This window comes from Oryctolagus cuniculus, chromosome 5 (assembly GCF_051225735.1).
Source record: "Oryctolagus cuniculus isolate XC-2025 breed Fujian yellow rabbit chromosome 5, ASM5122573v1, whole genome shotgun sequence".
NCBI classification, from domain to species: domain Eukaryota; kingdom Metazoa; phylum Chordata; class Mammalia; order Lagomorpha; family Leporidae; genus Oryctolagus; species Oryctolagus cuniculus.
Genome location: NC_142871.1, coordinates 12,631,609 through 12,647,470, shown reverse-complemented (window position 1 = coordinate 12,647,470; position 15,862 = coordinate 12,631,609). Strand labels below are relative to the sequence as shown.

Genomic DNA, 15,862 nt, shown 5'->3' with positions numbered 1-15,862 from the left:
GGGCCTGCTCCAACCCGTCTCTTGGTGCCCGGAACAGAGCGAGTCTGCTGTGATGTGTGCAGTGCCTGGCCCGGCACATGTGTGGTGTTGAATCCTTTTCACATTTCCAGGCTGATTTTCTTCTCCATGTTTATTTTCCTTAGAGAAGGAAAGAATCTTTGTAACTTGCCCAGGAACAAAAATGCACTATTAGTAATGAGTAGGCCAGAAGTGACCAAAATCCACCTGGATCCAAAGCCCACATTCTTTCTACTAAACCATAGCGTTTCCTGTGTGTCTACTGGCCAGATATTTTTGGCCTAAAATGCCCTCTTGTTCAGCTGTGGTTCTTTTCTAACCAATGACGCCTGAAATCTCGCCTCTTTCAGAGACCCTAGCAATCGATGTAAAATGAGGTGGCAGTTTCACACATGCTGTTCTATTTAAGGGTGTAGTTCCCAAAGCTCCTTTTAGCCACAGAAAGATTTCCTTTCTACCTGTGGTCTGGGTGAGGAGGAGGGTGGAATGTGGGAAGGAGGCGCATGGCAGAACACTGGGTAATCATTTAGTGCTCCTACCTTAAGATGCGAAAGAAAATCCCAGGGCAGGCGGTTGGCCTGGGCTTAGGTGGCCTCCTTTCTGGGGTACTGCTGGTGCTTCCAGCTTCTCGCTATCGTACACCCTGGAGGGAGCAGTGATGGGTCAGGTCCTTGGTTTCTTGCCACTCACCTGGGCCACCTGGACTGCATTCCGAGCTGTTGATCTTGGCCTGGCCCAGCCTTGGCATTGCAAGCATTTGGAGAGTGATCTAGTGGGTGGGAGATCTCTTTCTGTCTCTGCTTCTCCATCTGTCTGCCTCTCAAATAAATAAAAAATAAAGATTTTTTTAAAAAAATGCAGAATCTGATAAAGCAGTTATCTCTTATGATGGTTTTACTTTTCCCTTTACTGTTAATTTTTTTTTTTTTTTTTTTTACAGGCAGAGTTAGTGAGAGAGACAGAGAGAAAGGTCTTCCTTTTTCTGTTGGTTCACCCCATAATGCCCGCTGCGGCCGGTGCACCGTGCTGATCCGAAGCCAGGAGCCAGGTGCTTCTCCTGGTCTCCCATGGGGTGCAGGGCCCAAGCACTTGGGCCATCCTCCACTGCACTCCCTGGCCACAGCAGAGAGCTGGCCTGGAAGAGGAGCAACTGGGACTAGAACCCAGTGTGCTGGCACCACAGGCAGAGGATTAGCCTATTGAGCCAGGGTACCAGCCTTTACTGTTAATCTTTATGTGGACAAGACGGGATGTCAGGATTGCCAACACCCAAGCCATGATTACTACCCAAATACCATCCCCCAAATCCCATCATCTTCCATGCTCATTCAACATGGCTGAAGCCTAGGCACACCCACTCTGCATGACGCAGCTAAGCCTTACTTTCTTTTTTTTTTTTTTCTTAAAGATTTATTTATATATTTGAGAGCAGAGTTACAGAGGCAGAGAGAGAAAGAGAAAGGTCTTCTATCTACTGGTTCACTCCCCAACAGCTGTAGCTGCATGGATCCAAAGCCAGGAGCCAGGAGCTTCTTCCGGGTCTCCCATGTGGGTGCAGGGGCCCAAGGACTTGGGCCGCCTTTTACTGCTTTGCCAGGCCATAGCAGAGAGCTGGAATGGAAGTGGAGCAGCCAGGTCTCAAACCGGCGGCCATATGGGATGCAGGCACTGCAGGTGGCAGCTTTACCCACTATGCCACAGTGCCAGCCCCAAAGCCTCACTTTCCCTCCTGGACCAGACACCATGGCACCTTCCTGGAGGACCACCATGTGTACTACAGACCCACCCCAGATCCTGTCTCCTGTGGACTGTCAGTCAAGGCCCTGCCCTAAGTGCCTCTCCCTACCCTATAAAAAGGATGGTCCCAGCCTGGGGGTGCAGCTCTGTCTCTTGAGGTCGCGTGCACTGATGCCTGAGTGTGTACTATCTTCCTGCCTTTCAATAAATCCTCTTCTGTTTACCTTTACCTATGGCTCCCAGTTGTATTCTTACACATGGGAGGAAAAGAACCGGACCAAGTCTAGCTGGGGCTCTCTCTGAGCCGAACCTAACATAATAATCACAATATCTGATTTATTTATATTTCAAGTGGCAAATATTTTATCTTAACATGCCACTTGAATTTACAATATACTTGATATATTGATTTATCATAAAGAGAACTTTTAAATATTCAAATTATCTCCTGATTATGTTTGGCAAACACTGAATTATGCAAGGATTAGGAAATTAATGATATGCGATAGGAAAATATTCTCCATAAAAGTAAATCTTTTTATGATAAGAGTTTTAGGAAAATATTCTGTTAAGTTCCATGAGTGCTAGGACCATGTTTGATCTGGTGACCACAATAAATTTGGCACATAGGATAGTTACATTATTGGGGCTGGTGCTGTGGTGTAGTGGGTAAAACCTCTGCCTAGAGTGCCAGCATCCCATATGGGTGCTGGTTTGAGTCCCGACAGCTCCACTTCCTATCCAGCTCTCTGCTATGGCCGGGAAAAGCAGTGAAAGATGGCCTAAGTCCTTGGGCCCCTGCACCTATGTGGGAGACCCGGAAGAAGCTCCTGGCTTAGGATCAGTTCAGCTCCAGCCATTGTGGCCAATTGGGGAGTGAACCAATGGATGGAAGACTGTCCCCACCTCCCTCTCTCTCTCCTTCTACTTCCTCTCCCTCTCTTTCTCCCCTCCCTCTGTAACTATGACTTTTAAATAAATAAATACATCTTTAAAAAAACATTTTTAATGAGTTTTGAGTGAATTTATGTACTAATGAACAAAATTTGTGTGTAAAGAAAAAACCCAAAGCATGATGTAACATTGCTGCACGTTCATTCCAGTCTTCTGTAGCTTTCATAGTGTAAGGGAGTTGGGGGGGGTATTATAATGGCCTCGGGCATCTCAGTTACTGGAGCACTGGGATATGTTTACATTTAGAAAGCTTGGGTGATAGGCAGACAAGGTACTTGCCTCCATTCTGAAGCACATGTGAGTGCATGGAGAGAAGTAAGGGCTGGGGCCCGATGGTAAGATGGTAAGATCGGAGGATCTGGATTTCTGGGGGAATGACTGTGGGAGCTCTCTAAGCTAGTCTTGTAATTTTTGTGTGACTTGAAGCTATTTTCATACAGTTAAAACAGAAGCTTATAATGTCATCATTTTGTCATTAGTGAAACGTGAAAAAGCATTGGCAATATTTGCAGCTAAGAATGAGTATCCTTTTTTTCACTGACTTAGAAACAAGGGGATTGCTGTCTGTACGATGGTTCCTAATGGGGCGGAGTGCAGATAGGCAGAATGACATGACAGATCCTGCAGTACCTGGGCGTATAATCGCCCTCATCCACTGAGCTTGGAGCATTTCTCTAGCCAAGGATGGATGTAGCAGGTCTTTTGAACGTGGTGGCGTTAAACTTTCATTTTACCCTGCTATGTCCAAGTTCACCAAGCACGCACCTGACTGTCGTTTGTCCTTTTCCTACTGTGTGCGTCGAGCTGATGCAGCTACATCTGAACCTCAGAGAGTCCACCCCTCGTGAGTTGGGATGCTCTCCTCCCCGAGGCACCTCCTCTCTGCGCCGGCCTCTGATCCCTCTCACTCCTAGGTGGTGGTCATGGTCTGGTCAGTGCAGATGCACTAATTCAAGGGGGTCCACGGAGACCTCCTGGGTGAACTCTTGGTGTGCAAACATGCTTGCGGACAGTCCCAGAAATAGAAGTTAAGTGAGGGGAAAGATAGAATCAGTGCATGAGAAAGAAAAGGGCAATTGGGAAGTTATTTGGTAGGGGCATGGCATATGGATTCCTAGATGTAGAAGTGACTTCTATTTAAGGACAAAATTTAAAAACAGTATTGGAATTGTGGGGCTGGCATTGTGGTGCAGTGGGTTAAGCCTCTGCTCGTGACATTGGTGTCTTGTATCAGAGCGCCGGTTCAAGTTATAGCTGTTCCCTTTCCAGTCCAGCTCCCTGCTAACTTTGGCAGCTTGAGAAAGCAGAAGATGATGGCCCACGAACTTGGGCTCCTGCCACCCCTATAGGAGACCTGGATGGAGTTCCTGGCTCCTGGCTTTGACCTGGCCCAGTCCCAGCTGTTGCGGCCATTTGGGGAGTGAACCAGTGGATAGAAGGTCTCTCTGTCACTCTGCCTTTCAAATAAGTAAAATATCTTAAAAAAATGGAATTGTTGTGAAAGGATCTGCTGTGGCATTAATCAATAAGCTACTTAAGGCTGTAGCAAGGGTGGGGACATCCAGCCCACGGGCTGTATAATTCCTGCAAATTTCATTTCGTCTGGCCCCGCCAAGGCAACTGTAGGCGGGACTCGAAATGCTAATCCATAGCAGGCTCATTTTTAAGTTGATAATTTTGTGTGGTCTGCAGATGATATTATAAATAGGCAAATGACCCTTGGCAGGAAAATGGTCCCTCCCTCAAAGTATCATTAGTGGCACGGGAGCCTGCTGAGCTGTTGTTTTAGCTTTTGGGACAATATGCAAAAGAAGGAGGGAGGCGCATCTAGAATTGTAGAGGTTGGTGTCCTTTTTGTGGCGTGCATGCACAGCGAGGAAGCAGTTGTGAATGTGGGTTTTTGTATTCTGGTGGTGTGATAGACGAGACAGTTGTGTGGCTGCTGGAAGCCATTGAGACATGGCTGTTGGCTGTGGAGTTAGGATCTGGAGCCACTTCCTGCATTTGGGGAGTCGTGATTTGGGTGTGTTTTATGTGAGACGAGATTTGCGTGGATCACCCATCATTCCGGAACATATTCCATTAGAACAAGAATAAGTGTGTCTTTATAGGCCCTGCCTATTTTTTAGCTTTTGGCTCATTCCTCTCGTGGCACATGCTAGAATCCGAGTGTCCTACTTTCACGCGGCTTACAGGCTCCAAGGTCCTCTCACATGTCAGAAATATCATCTTGTCTCTGAGCAGAAGTTTTCCAAAGAAACCAACAAGGACGTGCTGGTTACCCATGGGGTCCCCAGAGGATCGATTTTGGAAAGCAAAGTTATGTGAGATTGAATAAGTACATGTTGGAGCTTCAGTGACTCAAACGAAATCAGGCAAATGCCGACTTCTTTGTTTAAAAAAGTTTATTTTTTTTATAAAATCAGTTACAGAGCTAGAGGGAGACACAGAGAAAAAGAGAGAGGGAGAGAGAAATAGAGGGAGAGAGAGAGAGAGACATCAGAGACATCCATCAGCTGGTTTACTGCCTTGATGGTTGCAACTGCCAGCTCTGGGCCAGGCCGAATCCAGGTGCTTCTTCCGAGTCTCCCACATGGGTGCAGGGTCCATGCACTTGGGCCATCCTCCACTGCTTTCCCAGGCCATTAGCAGGGAGTGGGATCGGAACTGGAGCAGCTGGGACTCGAACCAGGGCCCAAATGGGACGCAGGCATTGCAGGTGGTGACTCACTTGCTGCACCACAGCAGCAGCTCTGAAACACTGACTCTTGAGCCCAGTTTGGAAGATTTTCTTCTGGCATCTGATTCATACCTGAATTTTCTCATCTATTCTCTCTTAATGCTCATACTTACTTAAGAAATGTCTTCTGTGTAAGGACACAGAAAACGTGTGGCTGTTCGTGAATGAACGCATTAAAGGGTGAGAGAAGTGGTTGGTCAAGAATTCACTACCTATGGCCAGAAAATCTAATAAAAATTAAAGATCTTCTTCTAGAGTATTTTTACTTTATAAATAGTTGATTTGTAAGAAAACTTTCTCCATAAAGTTCATGGAGAGTATATATTATGGAAAAACTAGGAATGGGTTTCAGTAAGTTCCTGTGTCAAGATAGGCTTACCTTTTAATTGAACTTTGCATGGACTTTTTACAGTACCCCTAAGTGCTGTCTCATTGGTTCTGTTGGATTTCTGTGCAGTTCCTCTGGGTCCTGGGAATTCGGGATTTTCACTCACACCTACTTATTTCCCATATTTGAATCCTGCTCTTTTGCAATTTCTTTGTACTCGGACCAGCGACAAGGTAATGATGCCATCCACTTATCTCTTGGCCAACTTTCTTTTTCTTTTAATAAATGGTTTGTTGTAGAACAATTTAAAATTTACAGAATGACTGTAAAGACGGGATAAAGAGTTCCTGTCTAACCCACACCTGGTTTCCCCTATTATTAACATCTAAGTTATTGTCATGCATTTGGTGCAGTGAATGAAGCAATATTGATACATTATGAAGCCCCTATGCTAGACAGCCCGTGTTTCCTTCATGTCCCATCCTGGAATATATTCTCATTATGTCTGCGCGGCATCCTCCTAGCTGTAACGTCTTCTCAGTCGTGTCTTGTGTTTGGTGGGTAACCTTGACAGTTTTGAGGAGTTCTGGTCATTGGTGTAGCGAAGATTTCCCGGTTGCTGGGCTCTTGTGTTTTTGGGAGGAAGACCACAGCAGTGACATTCCAGTGTCACATCCTGTCCACTATGACTTGTCAGTCTTGGCTAACCTGGAGCACCTGGCTGGAGGCAGTATTAGTCACGTTTCTCTGTAGTGGTGTCTCTCCCTGTCGCTTTGCATCCTGTCTCTGTGGAAGGAAGAGCCGGAGTTCTGTTCTATCTCCTTTGAGGTCCATACACGCACGTCACTTACATATAATTCTTCAAGGGAGATTTTTATGCACTCCCACGCCTATTTATGTAATCATTTAGATCCATGTGGACTCATGGGTATTTATTTTGCAGCTAGGCTATCAGCTAATATTACTTTACTTGTGTTGTTGCTCGGATTGTTCCGGCTTTGGCCACCGGGCGCTCTGTCATTTGGTTCCGCTGTCATCTTGGTGCGCCCCCTCTGTTGTGGGTTTCCCCTGCTGCGGCTCTAGAATCAGCTGTTTCTGCAAGGGTCCCTGGTCCTCTGGTATTAGAATGGCATTGGGAATCAAGACCTGGGGGCTCGGGATGTCCATTGCTCCTAGGGGGTTGATGCTTTAGTATGTGTAGCTTTTTTTTTTTTTTTAAGATTTATTTATTTATTTGAAAGAGTTGCAGAGAGAGGAGAGAGGAGAGAGAAATCGATTTTCACCCCCACAGATGGCTGCAACGGCTGGTGCTAGGCCAGGCTGAAGCCAGATCCAGGTGCTTCTCCCAGGTCTCCCACGTGGGTGGCAGGGGCCCAAACACTTAGGCCATCTTTCACTGCTTTGCCCAGGCCATTAGCAGGGAGCTGGAGTGGAAGTGGAGCAGCCAGGACAGGAACTGGCACCATATAGGATACTGGCACTGCAGGCAGCTGTTTTACCTGCTATGCCACAACACCGACCCCGGTATGTGTATTACTTGATGTTTATTTCCTGTTCCTTGGACTAGATTTATGGGTCTCACCTCCAGCTGGGGCGTGGACATTAGACATGGTTAAAGGTCCCTAGGTGATTTCAACATGCAGTCAGAAAGACAATCAGCCATAAAATCCTTGAGGGTAAAGTCTGATCATATGTGAAAGAGATGTTAGACAAGCATTTCTTGATGTTAATTAGTATGTTTATCAAAGATTTACCTGGTCCCTCTCGCCTGCCAGGTACTACAGAAAGCATTAATCAAAACGATGAGGGTAACTGGTGCTCCCATCTTCTTCTTCTTCTTCTTTTTTTTTTTTTTTGACAGAGTTAAACAGTGAGAGAGAGACAGAGACAAAGGTCTTCCTTCTGTTGGTTCACCCCACCAAGTGGCCGCTGTGGCCAGCGTGCTGCGCCCATCCGAAGGCAGGAGCCAGGTGCTTCTCCTGGTCTCCCATGCAGGTGCAGAGCCCAAGCACCCGGGCCATCCTCCACTGCACTCCCAGGCCACAGCAGAGAGCTGGCCTGGAAGAGGGGCAACCGGGACAGAATCCAGCACCCTGACCAGGACTAGAACCCGGTGTGCCGGCGCCGCAGGCGGAGGATTAGCCTAGTGAGCCGCGGCGCCAGCTGGTGCTCCCACCTTTAAGCACACACTATATGCCAGCACTGGGTAGTCACCTTGTGGATAATTCCATTCAAATCCTGAAACAAATTCTTAGGGAGGAAGAGAGATAGTTCTGAGTGATGCCTGTTATGGGGGCAGCAGAGAGGAATGATATTTGACAGAAACCAGAGTGGGTGAGCATGGAAAGCTTCCTGGAGGAGAAGTCACCATGTTTTGAAAGCTCATTGGGAGTTAACTATGCAACGTGGCAAGAGGATGTTTCGGGCACCAGCACCGGAGATTTAACCCGGGTGCACTACTTGTATTAGATTACGGAGTGTGGATTTCCCCAGGTTTTCCACTTAAATTTTCAGTTCCAAGTTCCAGTCCATGACATTACATTGCTATTTGGTTGTTGTTATTTTAAAGATTCATTTATTTGTTTTGAAAGAGTTACAGAGAGAAGGAGACAGAGCTCTTCTGTCCACTGGTTCACTCCCCAGATGACTGTAAGAGCTGGGGCTGGGCCAGGCGGAAGCCAGGAGCTTCATCCGGGTCTCTCTGGGTGCAGGGGCCCAAACACTTGGGCCATATTCCACTGCTTTTCCCAGGCCATTAGCAGGGAGCTGGATTGGAAGTTGAGCAGCTGAGAATTCAAACTGGGCCCCATACAGGATGCTGGCATCGCAGGTATTGGCTTAACTCGCTACACCACAGTGCCGGCCCCACAGTTTCCTTTCTTCATTCTGCCTTCCAGCCTAGGATTCCCTGACACTGTGCTGCCTTTTTAAAAATTTCCTGGGGCCGGCATAGTGGCATAGCCAGTAAACCTGCCACCTGCAGTGCTGGCATCCCTTATGGCCGCCGGTTTGAGACTCAGCTGCTCCACTTCCAATCCAGCTCTCTGCTATGGCCTGGGAAAGCAGTAGAAGATGGCCCAAGTCCTTCCCTGCAGCCACATGGGAGACCTGGAAGAAGCTCCTGGCTTCAGATTGGCACAGCTCCGGCAGTTGCGGCCAACTGGGGAGTGAACCAGTGGGTGGAAGACCTCTCTCTCTCTCTCTCTCTCTGTATTTCCTCTCTCTCTATGTAACTCTAACTTTCAAGTAAATAAATAAATCTTTAAAAAAATTTCCCAACAATTCTGTGGGGTCTTAGGGTCACGCATCTACCACCACAGTGCCCTACTGGACAGACCCAACATCCTAGAAATTCCCTTGCGTGCTCCCCTACCTTGGCTAACATTGGTTTTGTCCTGGAATTTTGCCTTTTCCAGAATGTGATAAACATGGAGTTAGACAACAGGTAGCCTTTTTGATCTGGCAATCAAACAGCGCGTTTTGTAAGAAGCCAGAACAAGTTACTTCACTTCGGAGTAGTAGTCTATTTCCTGTATCATTGTTAACTGTTGACTGTTGAAAGGCATTTCGATTGTTTCAGGTTTGGGGCTGTTATGAATAAAGCTGTGATGAACATTTGTGTAAACAGTTTTGTGTAGGCGTAAGTTTTTAATTCACTTGGGTAAGTATCTAGGAGTGGGATCGGTGGGTTGTTTGGTAGGTACCCATTTAACGTTAAGACCTGATTTATTTGTAGGACACTGACTCATTTTGTATTTTTACCTGTTGCTCCCTGTTCTCACTAGCTTTTGGTGTTATCACTTTGTTTTTTTAATTTTCGCTATTCTAATAGATGTGTAGAGATATCTCTAATTTTAATTTGCATGTTCTTAATGACTAATGATATTGAGTATTTTCTCATATGAATGAGTCATTTGTGTATCTTCTTTGGTAAAGTTTCCGGTTCAGACCTTTTGCCAGTTTGAAAAACTGGGTTTTCTTTCTGTCGCGCTTTAACAATTTCTTATATATACTTTGGAGCCAAGATTTTTTATCAGATATGTGATTTGCAAATATTTTCTCCAGTGTGTGACTTGCAACTTTTTTTTTTTTAAGAGAAAATAACTGGTTCAAATTTAGTGGGAAAACAACAATTTAATAGAAGGGGTAGTGACTCAAGACTTAGAAATGTAGTAATAAGATCTGTGCAACAAATTGTAAGTGATACTTTAAATGCTTTATTTTTTACAATCAACTCAAAAGCAGTGTTTTAGCAGTTGATGATATTGTGGTAGACCTCTCTTCTCTGTGTTTATTTCATAGCTTTCCTGCAGTCCCAAGGAGCGGGAGAGTGGTGTGTGTGTGTGTGTGTGTGTGCACGCATGTGTATGGACATGTATAATTATGTGTACTTTTTTTGTAATGTATCTTCATCTGGGTGAATGTACATCTACACAAATGTATACATAAGCAACAAGGAGTGAAGCTGTTAGCATTTATACTTTATTGCATCTATCTTACAATTGAATACAAAATAATGTATGTTTCTATTTAATATAGGAAAGCTTAATAGCCTTGGATAAAAAGAATAAATGGAAAAAGCAGAGGCTGTGTAGAAAGAGTAGTTGAGGGGCTGCGTGTGGCTCACTTGGTTAATCCTCTGCCTGCAGCGCCAGCATCCCATATGGGCACCGGGTTCTAGTCCTGGTTGCTCCTCTTCCAGGCCAGCTCTCTGCTGTGGCCCGGGAGTGCAGTGGAGGTTGGCCCAAGTGCTTGGGCCCCTGCACCCACATGGGAGACCAGGAGAAGCACCTGGCTCCTGGCTTCGGATCGGCACAGTGCCGGCCGTGGTGGCCATTTGGGGGTGGTGAACCAACGGAAGGAAGACCTTTCTCTCTGTCTCTCTCTCTCACTGTCTAACTCTATCTGTCCAAAAACAAAACAAAACAAAACAAAAAACCAGTAGTTGCATAGATGTGGCCAAGTATCTGTGTAACCTCATGATTGTCTGAATGTCTGAAGACTACAAGGAAGCTCGGGGTGGACAATAAACCAGTATATGCATCAGGTGTAAAACTAGATAACTACATTTTTCCTTCCTTCCTTCCTTTTGAAAAAGTTTATTTATTTATTTACATGTCTCACACACACACACACACAGAGATCTCCCACCCTCTGGTGCACTCCCCAAATGGCCAGGGCTGGGCCAGCCCTAAACCAGGAGCCTGGAACTCCATTGGAATCTCCACATGGGTGACAGGGTCCCCAGTACTTGGGCCATCACTGCTGCTTTCCCAAGTGCATTAGTAGGGATTGGAAACAGAGCAGCCAGGATTTGAATCAACGTTCATATGGGATGCCAGCATCTCCAGCAAGGGGTTACTCCACTGTGCCACAATGCTGGCCCCAGACAGCTATTTTACAGCTTCAGACATGGATAGCTATCTCTGGATAGCTATGAGGGATTAAGTAACCTACTGTCTTGGTTGTAGAGTTTTATTGACAATGAACAAATTTTCCTGTGAATTCTTTTTCAACTTCTTTCACTCTGTGCAGGTTTGATAATTATCCAAAAAGCTTGCTTTGCCAGTATAGCATGTGAGTGTTCCTGGTAAGTATTAGGATGAAATAGTGTGAAGTGCAGTATCATACACGTGAGAAATGAACCTGAAGCAGAGTTAAATTTGGAGTCCAGCTTCTGCAGCTCCAGGATATGAACACTGCATAACTCAAAGAGTACCGTCTCATAAACGTTGCTAAAAAATCAATCCCGATGTGTCTGGCTTTATAGATCTGGCTTGCTTCTGCCTCCATGGTGAGCTGTGAACGTAGTCTGAGTTGGAGTTCGAATACTTGATGTTCTTACAACTTGCAGTTTGGCCCAGAACCAAGGGTGGTGTGCGAGTAGGCAGGCACAGTGGGGAGTGTCTTGCTCGGGATTTTATGACTGAGGCCACGACTTGGTTTCTCAATGGGGCAAAATGCTTTTGAGTAATTCCAGGTGGAAAATTGACAGAGGTTGAACATTAAAACTGGGTTACATGGATGTACTTCCATGGCCGGTGTGATTTACTAACTTGCGTTACTGGAAAAGTCAAGGAATCCTTCTTTTAGGTACAAATGAGGGCATCTCAAAAACATTCGTGGAAAATATAATTAAAATACATTTATTTGGGTACATAAAAGTCTGAAACCCATGTAGAAGGAATCTTAAAGTTTATGGAAAGTAGCCATTTTTTTGTGAAAAAATTATGCATGGATTTTACTTTTTTTTTTTTGCACCAAAATACACTTATCTTTTAAGTTCAGGTTTTCTGTGAAGTCTTTGTGGTTCCTCTGTATCCATTTCCAGCCCCGATTACTACTGTAGTGAGGACAACCAGCTCTTCTTGGCTTGTCCTCCTTTTCTTTCCTCTGTCCCTTGTCTTCCTGTCTGCTCCCTGCCTCCATCCCATCCATTGGTTCACACTCCAAATGCCTGCCATGGGTGGGGCTGGGCCAGACCAAAGCCAGTAGCCCAGAAGTCCGTCTGGATCTCCAGTGTGGGTGGCAGGAAGCAGGTACACGAGTCATCGACGTTAGCGGGAAGCTGAGTCAGAGGTGGAGTGGGACTCACACCAGGCCCTGGTTATGTCATGGGGGTTTCTCAGGCGGCATCTTGGCCCCTGCATTGGACAGTCACTCCTGTCCTCCTTCCCCAGCCCTCACCACTCTCTGTTCCTCAAGAAGTTTCCCCCTTAGGGGCTGGTGCTGTGGTGCAGTGGGTTAACGCCCTGACCTGAAGCGCCGGCATCCCGTATAGGTGCCGGTTCCAATCCTGGCTGCTCCACTTCCCATCCAGTTCTCTGTTATGGCCTGTGAAAGCAGTACAAGATGGCCCTAGTCCTTGGGCCCTTGAACCCGCATGGGAGACCTGGAGGAAGCTCCTGGCTCCTGGCTTCAGATTGGCACAGCTCTGGCCGTTGCAGCCAATTAGGGAGTGAACCATCAGATGGAAGACCTCTCTCTATCTCACTGCCTCTCCTCTGTCTATGTAACTCTGACTTTCAAATAAATAAATAAATCTTTTTTTAAAAAAAAAGTTTCCTCCTTGTTTCTAGTTTTGTGCACCTTGGTCAGGGTCTTGTTTCGTTGATTTTGTTGTTTACTGTTTACATCACATGACATGGAAGACCGTGAAAGCTCAGAGCGTGGGCAGCTGCGACATCTGTGTGATTCTACCCGCATGATGTCGTGGCCTGGAAGAATTTCTCCCCGCAGGAGGAGGGGGTGTGTAACGGCTTAGACTCTCAGAGGTTTCGGAGGACGGGCCTCAGTATTTTATGGCGCTTCTGCCTCGTTTTTCTGGTCTGACTTTCCTGTCTGGCTCTGGTTCGCCTTTCGTTTTTAGCTTTTGTAATAGACTTGGATTTCAGACATGGGAAGCAAGCCCAGACTTTCACAATAAACCTAAAAAAAAAAAAAGTTCTGGAGACAGTCTTGTCTTGCAAAGCTTCCTGCCGTCTAACTGTTGTGTTGAAGAGTTGCCGGTTGGTTCCCTGCACGTGTTTACGATCACCCCAGGGTGCTGCGTTCCTAGGGTTCTCAGGAAAGGCTTTACAGAGCACCTTAGGGTGCAGCCACGGCATCATTAGCAGGACCCCGCTGGGCAGCTCGCTCTGACGTGGCACAGGGGATGCGGATTTTCTACCTGGCGGAGCTGCAAACCTCTGTGGCTGTCCCTGCTGCCCAGACCCGCAAGGGGCCTGTGTCCATGCCGTTCGGTTGTTGGTTGGTTTTGCTTCTCTGAGTTACTTTCCTTGGAGTTGGGACCCAGGTGTCTGCTGAGGTCTCCTCCTTCGACGTTTAAATACAACTGGGTTGAGTTTTCATCTTTCCTTCCGGGAGAGGTCCGGCATCCTCAAGAAATCAAACTCGGTTCTCACGAAGACGACACCCGTCTTCTCCTGGTGGGCTCTGGCCCTCAGTCCCTGGCCCTCCTGGCCCTCATGTCCATGTTTCCTCCCGAGGTTCCCCTGTCTCTGTGTCTGCTCTAAGTCAGCCTCGCGCTGGGTGCTTACTGCACGTTAACCCTCTCATCACCGCGGTCCTGGGAGTGGATCACCTCAGCGTTGATTAAGAAGGTGGTGGGGTTGGGATTTGAATTCAGTACAAGTTGAGCATCCCTAATCCGAAAATCCAAAGTCCAGAATTCGAGTCCTTTTGAGCTCCATCATGTAGCTCGGAAGCTTTTGGGTATAGAGCCTTTTGGTAGTCAGATTTTTGGGTTAGGGATGCTCAACTAATGAAGTCTAAAAACATATTTCAAAATCTGAAATTTTTTTTTTTGACAGGCAGAGTGGACAGTGAGAGCAAGAGACAGAGAGAAAGGTCTTCCTTTTTGCCGTTGGTTCACCTTCCAATGGCCACCGCGGCCGGCACACCGCACTGATCCGAAGGCAGGAACCAGGTACTTCTGGTCTCCCATGGGGTGCAGGGCCCAAGCACTTGGGCCATCCTCCACTGCACTCCCTGGCCACAGCAGAGAGCTGGCCTGGAAGAGGGGCAACCGGGACAGAATCCGGCACCCCGACCGGGACTAGAACCCGGTGTGCCGGTGCCGTAAGGCGGAGGATTAGCCTAGTGAGCTGCAGCGCTGGCCCTGAAAATTTTCCAAATCTGAAATGCTTCTGGTCCTGGGCATTTCGGATCCATCCTGCCCTAATCTCAGAGAACACTTTCTCTCTTGTTGGTGTCTAACCTGTATCAGCTACTCAAACGTGTCAGTTGCATTTCCCTGTTCAGGCAGTTTTGTGGGTGTGAAGAAGCTGCCTGGTCTCTTGCAACCCTGATGGCTGTTGGTAAACTTGACTGCTGCTGTCCCATTGCTTGATTTGAGTTTGCTCAGAGAATGAGCAGAGCTTCATTCGCTGGAAGGCAAGGATGACACAGCTTGGCGGCAGCTCATCTGAGATTCTAGAGAGCAGGATACATTTGCATATAATCTCGGTGAAATGTTAGCATGTAGTGTCCCTTGCAAGGTAGACACCAAAGGAAACTAAGAAATGGATGTCAGTGAGGATTTGTATTGTAAAATTGTAGAAAAGGGTCGATGGCCTGTATCACCATACCCAGTGATTTTAGTCTGGGGGGAGTAACCCAGTACTGAACTTATCTTTGCATAACAGCTGTAATATATTAGAAAAATAACAAACCCAGGCAGTTTGCTCTGTCATCTGATTGAGTCCTGATGTAGTGTCCCATGATTTGAGAAAATGGAAACAGAGATATTGAAGACATCAGTTGTCATGCTGTCCTTTAACTATGACGGGGCTTCTGGCAGCCCTGTGTGTTGTCTAGCTCTGCCATGTGCTGTCTGGACAGAGGTGTCTGTCTTCTTCTTCTTCTTCTTCTTCTTTTTTTTTTTTTTTTTTTTTTTTTTTTGACAGGCAGAGTGGACAGAGAGAGAGAGAGAGAAAGGTCTTCCTTTGCCGTTGGTTCACCTTCCAATGGCCACAGTGGCCGGCACATGGCACTGATCCGAAGGCAGGAGCCAGGTGCTTCTCCTGGTCTCCCATGGGGTGCAGGGCCCAAGCACTTGGGCCATCCTCCACTGCACTCCCGGGCTATAGCAGAGAGCTGGCCTAGAAGAGGGGCAACTGGGACAGAATCCGGCGCCCCGACCGGGACCGGGACTAGAACCCAGTGTGCCGGCACCACAAGGCGGAGGATTAGCCTAGTGAGCCGCGGCACCGGCCAGAGGTGTCTTTCTTAAGCTGAAAATCAATTACTTTTGCTGTTGTCTTTTGACCCTGTAACATGAACTCGGTAGTCATTAAAAATATCTCTGATGTGAACGCATAAAGAAAATGTGATATATATACAAAGTGGAATATTATTCAGGTATAAAAAAGAATGAAATTCTACTATTTGCAGCAAAATGAATTTAGCCGGAGACCTTCATGTTGAGTGAAATAAGCCGGATCCAGAAAGACAAATATCACATGTTCTTCCTTATATGTTGGAGCTAAATTTTAGAAACAAACGAACAACAAAGAAAGAAATGTCTGTGTATATAAGTATTGGTGCAAATACAGTTTTGTAAAACTTTATTTTATACATTTCTC

The 15,862-nt window shown here is 46.5% G+C and overlaps 1 protein-coding gene across 5 annotated transcripts in view; it reads left to right on the top strand.

The window, feature by feature from the left end:
- TIAM2 (TIAM Rac1 associated GEF 2) overlaps positions 1-15,862 on the top strand; it is a 247,572-nt gene that overhangs the window by 56,678 nt on the left and 175,032 nt on the right. The gene's annotated exons all lie outside the window — the stretch shown is intronic.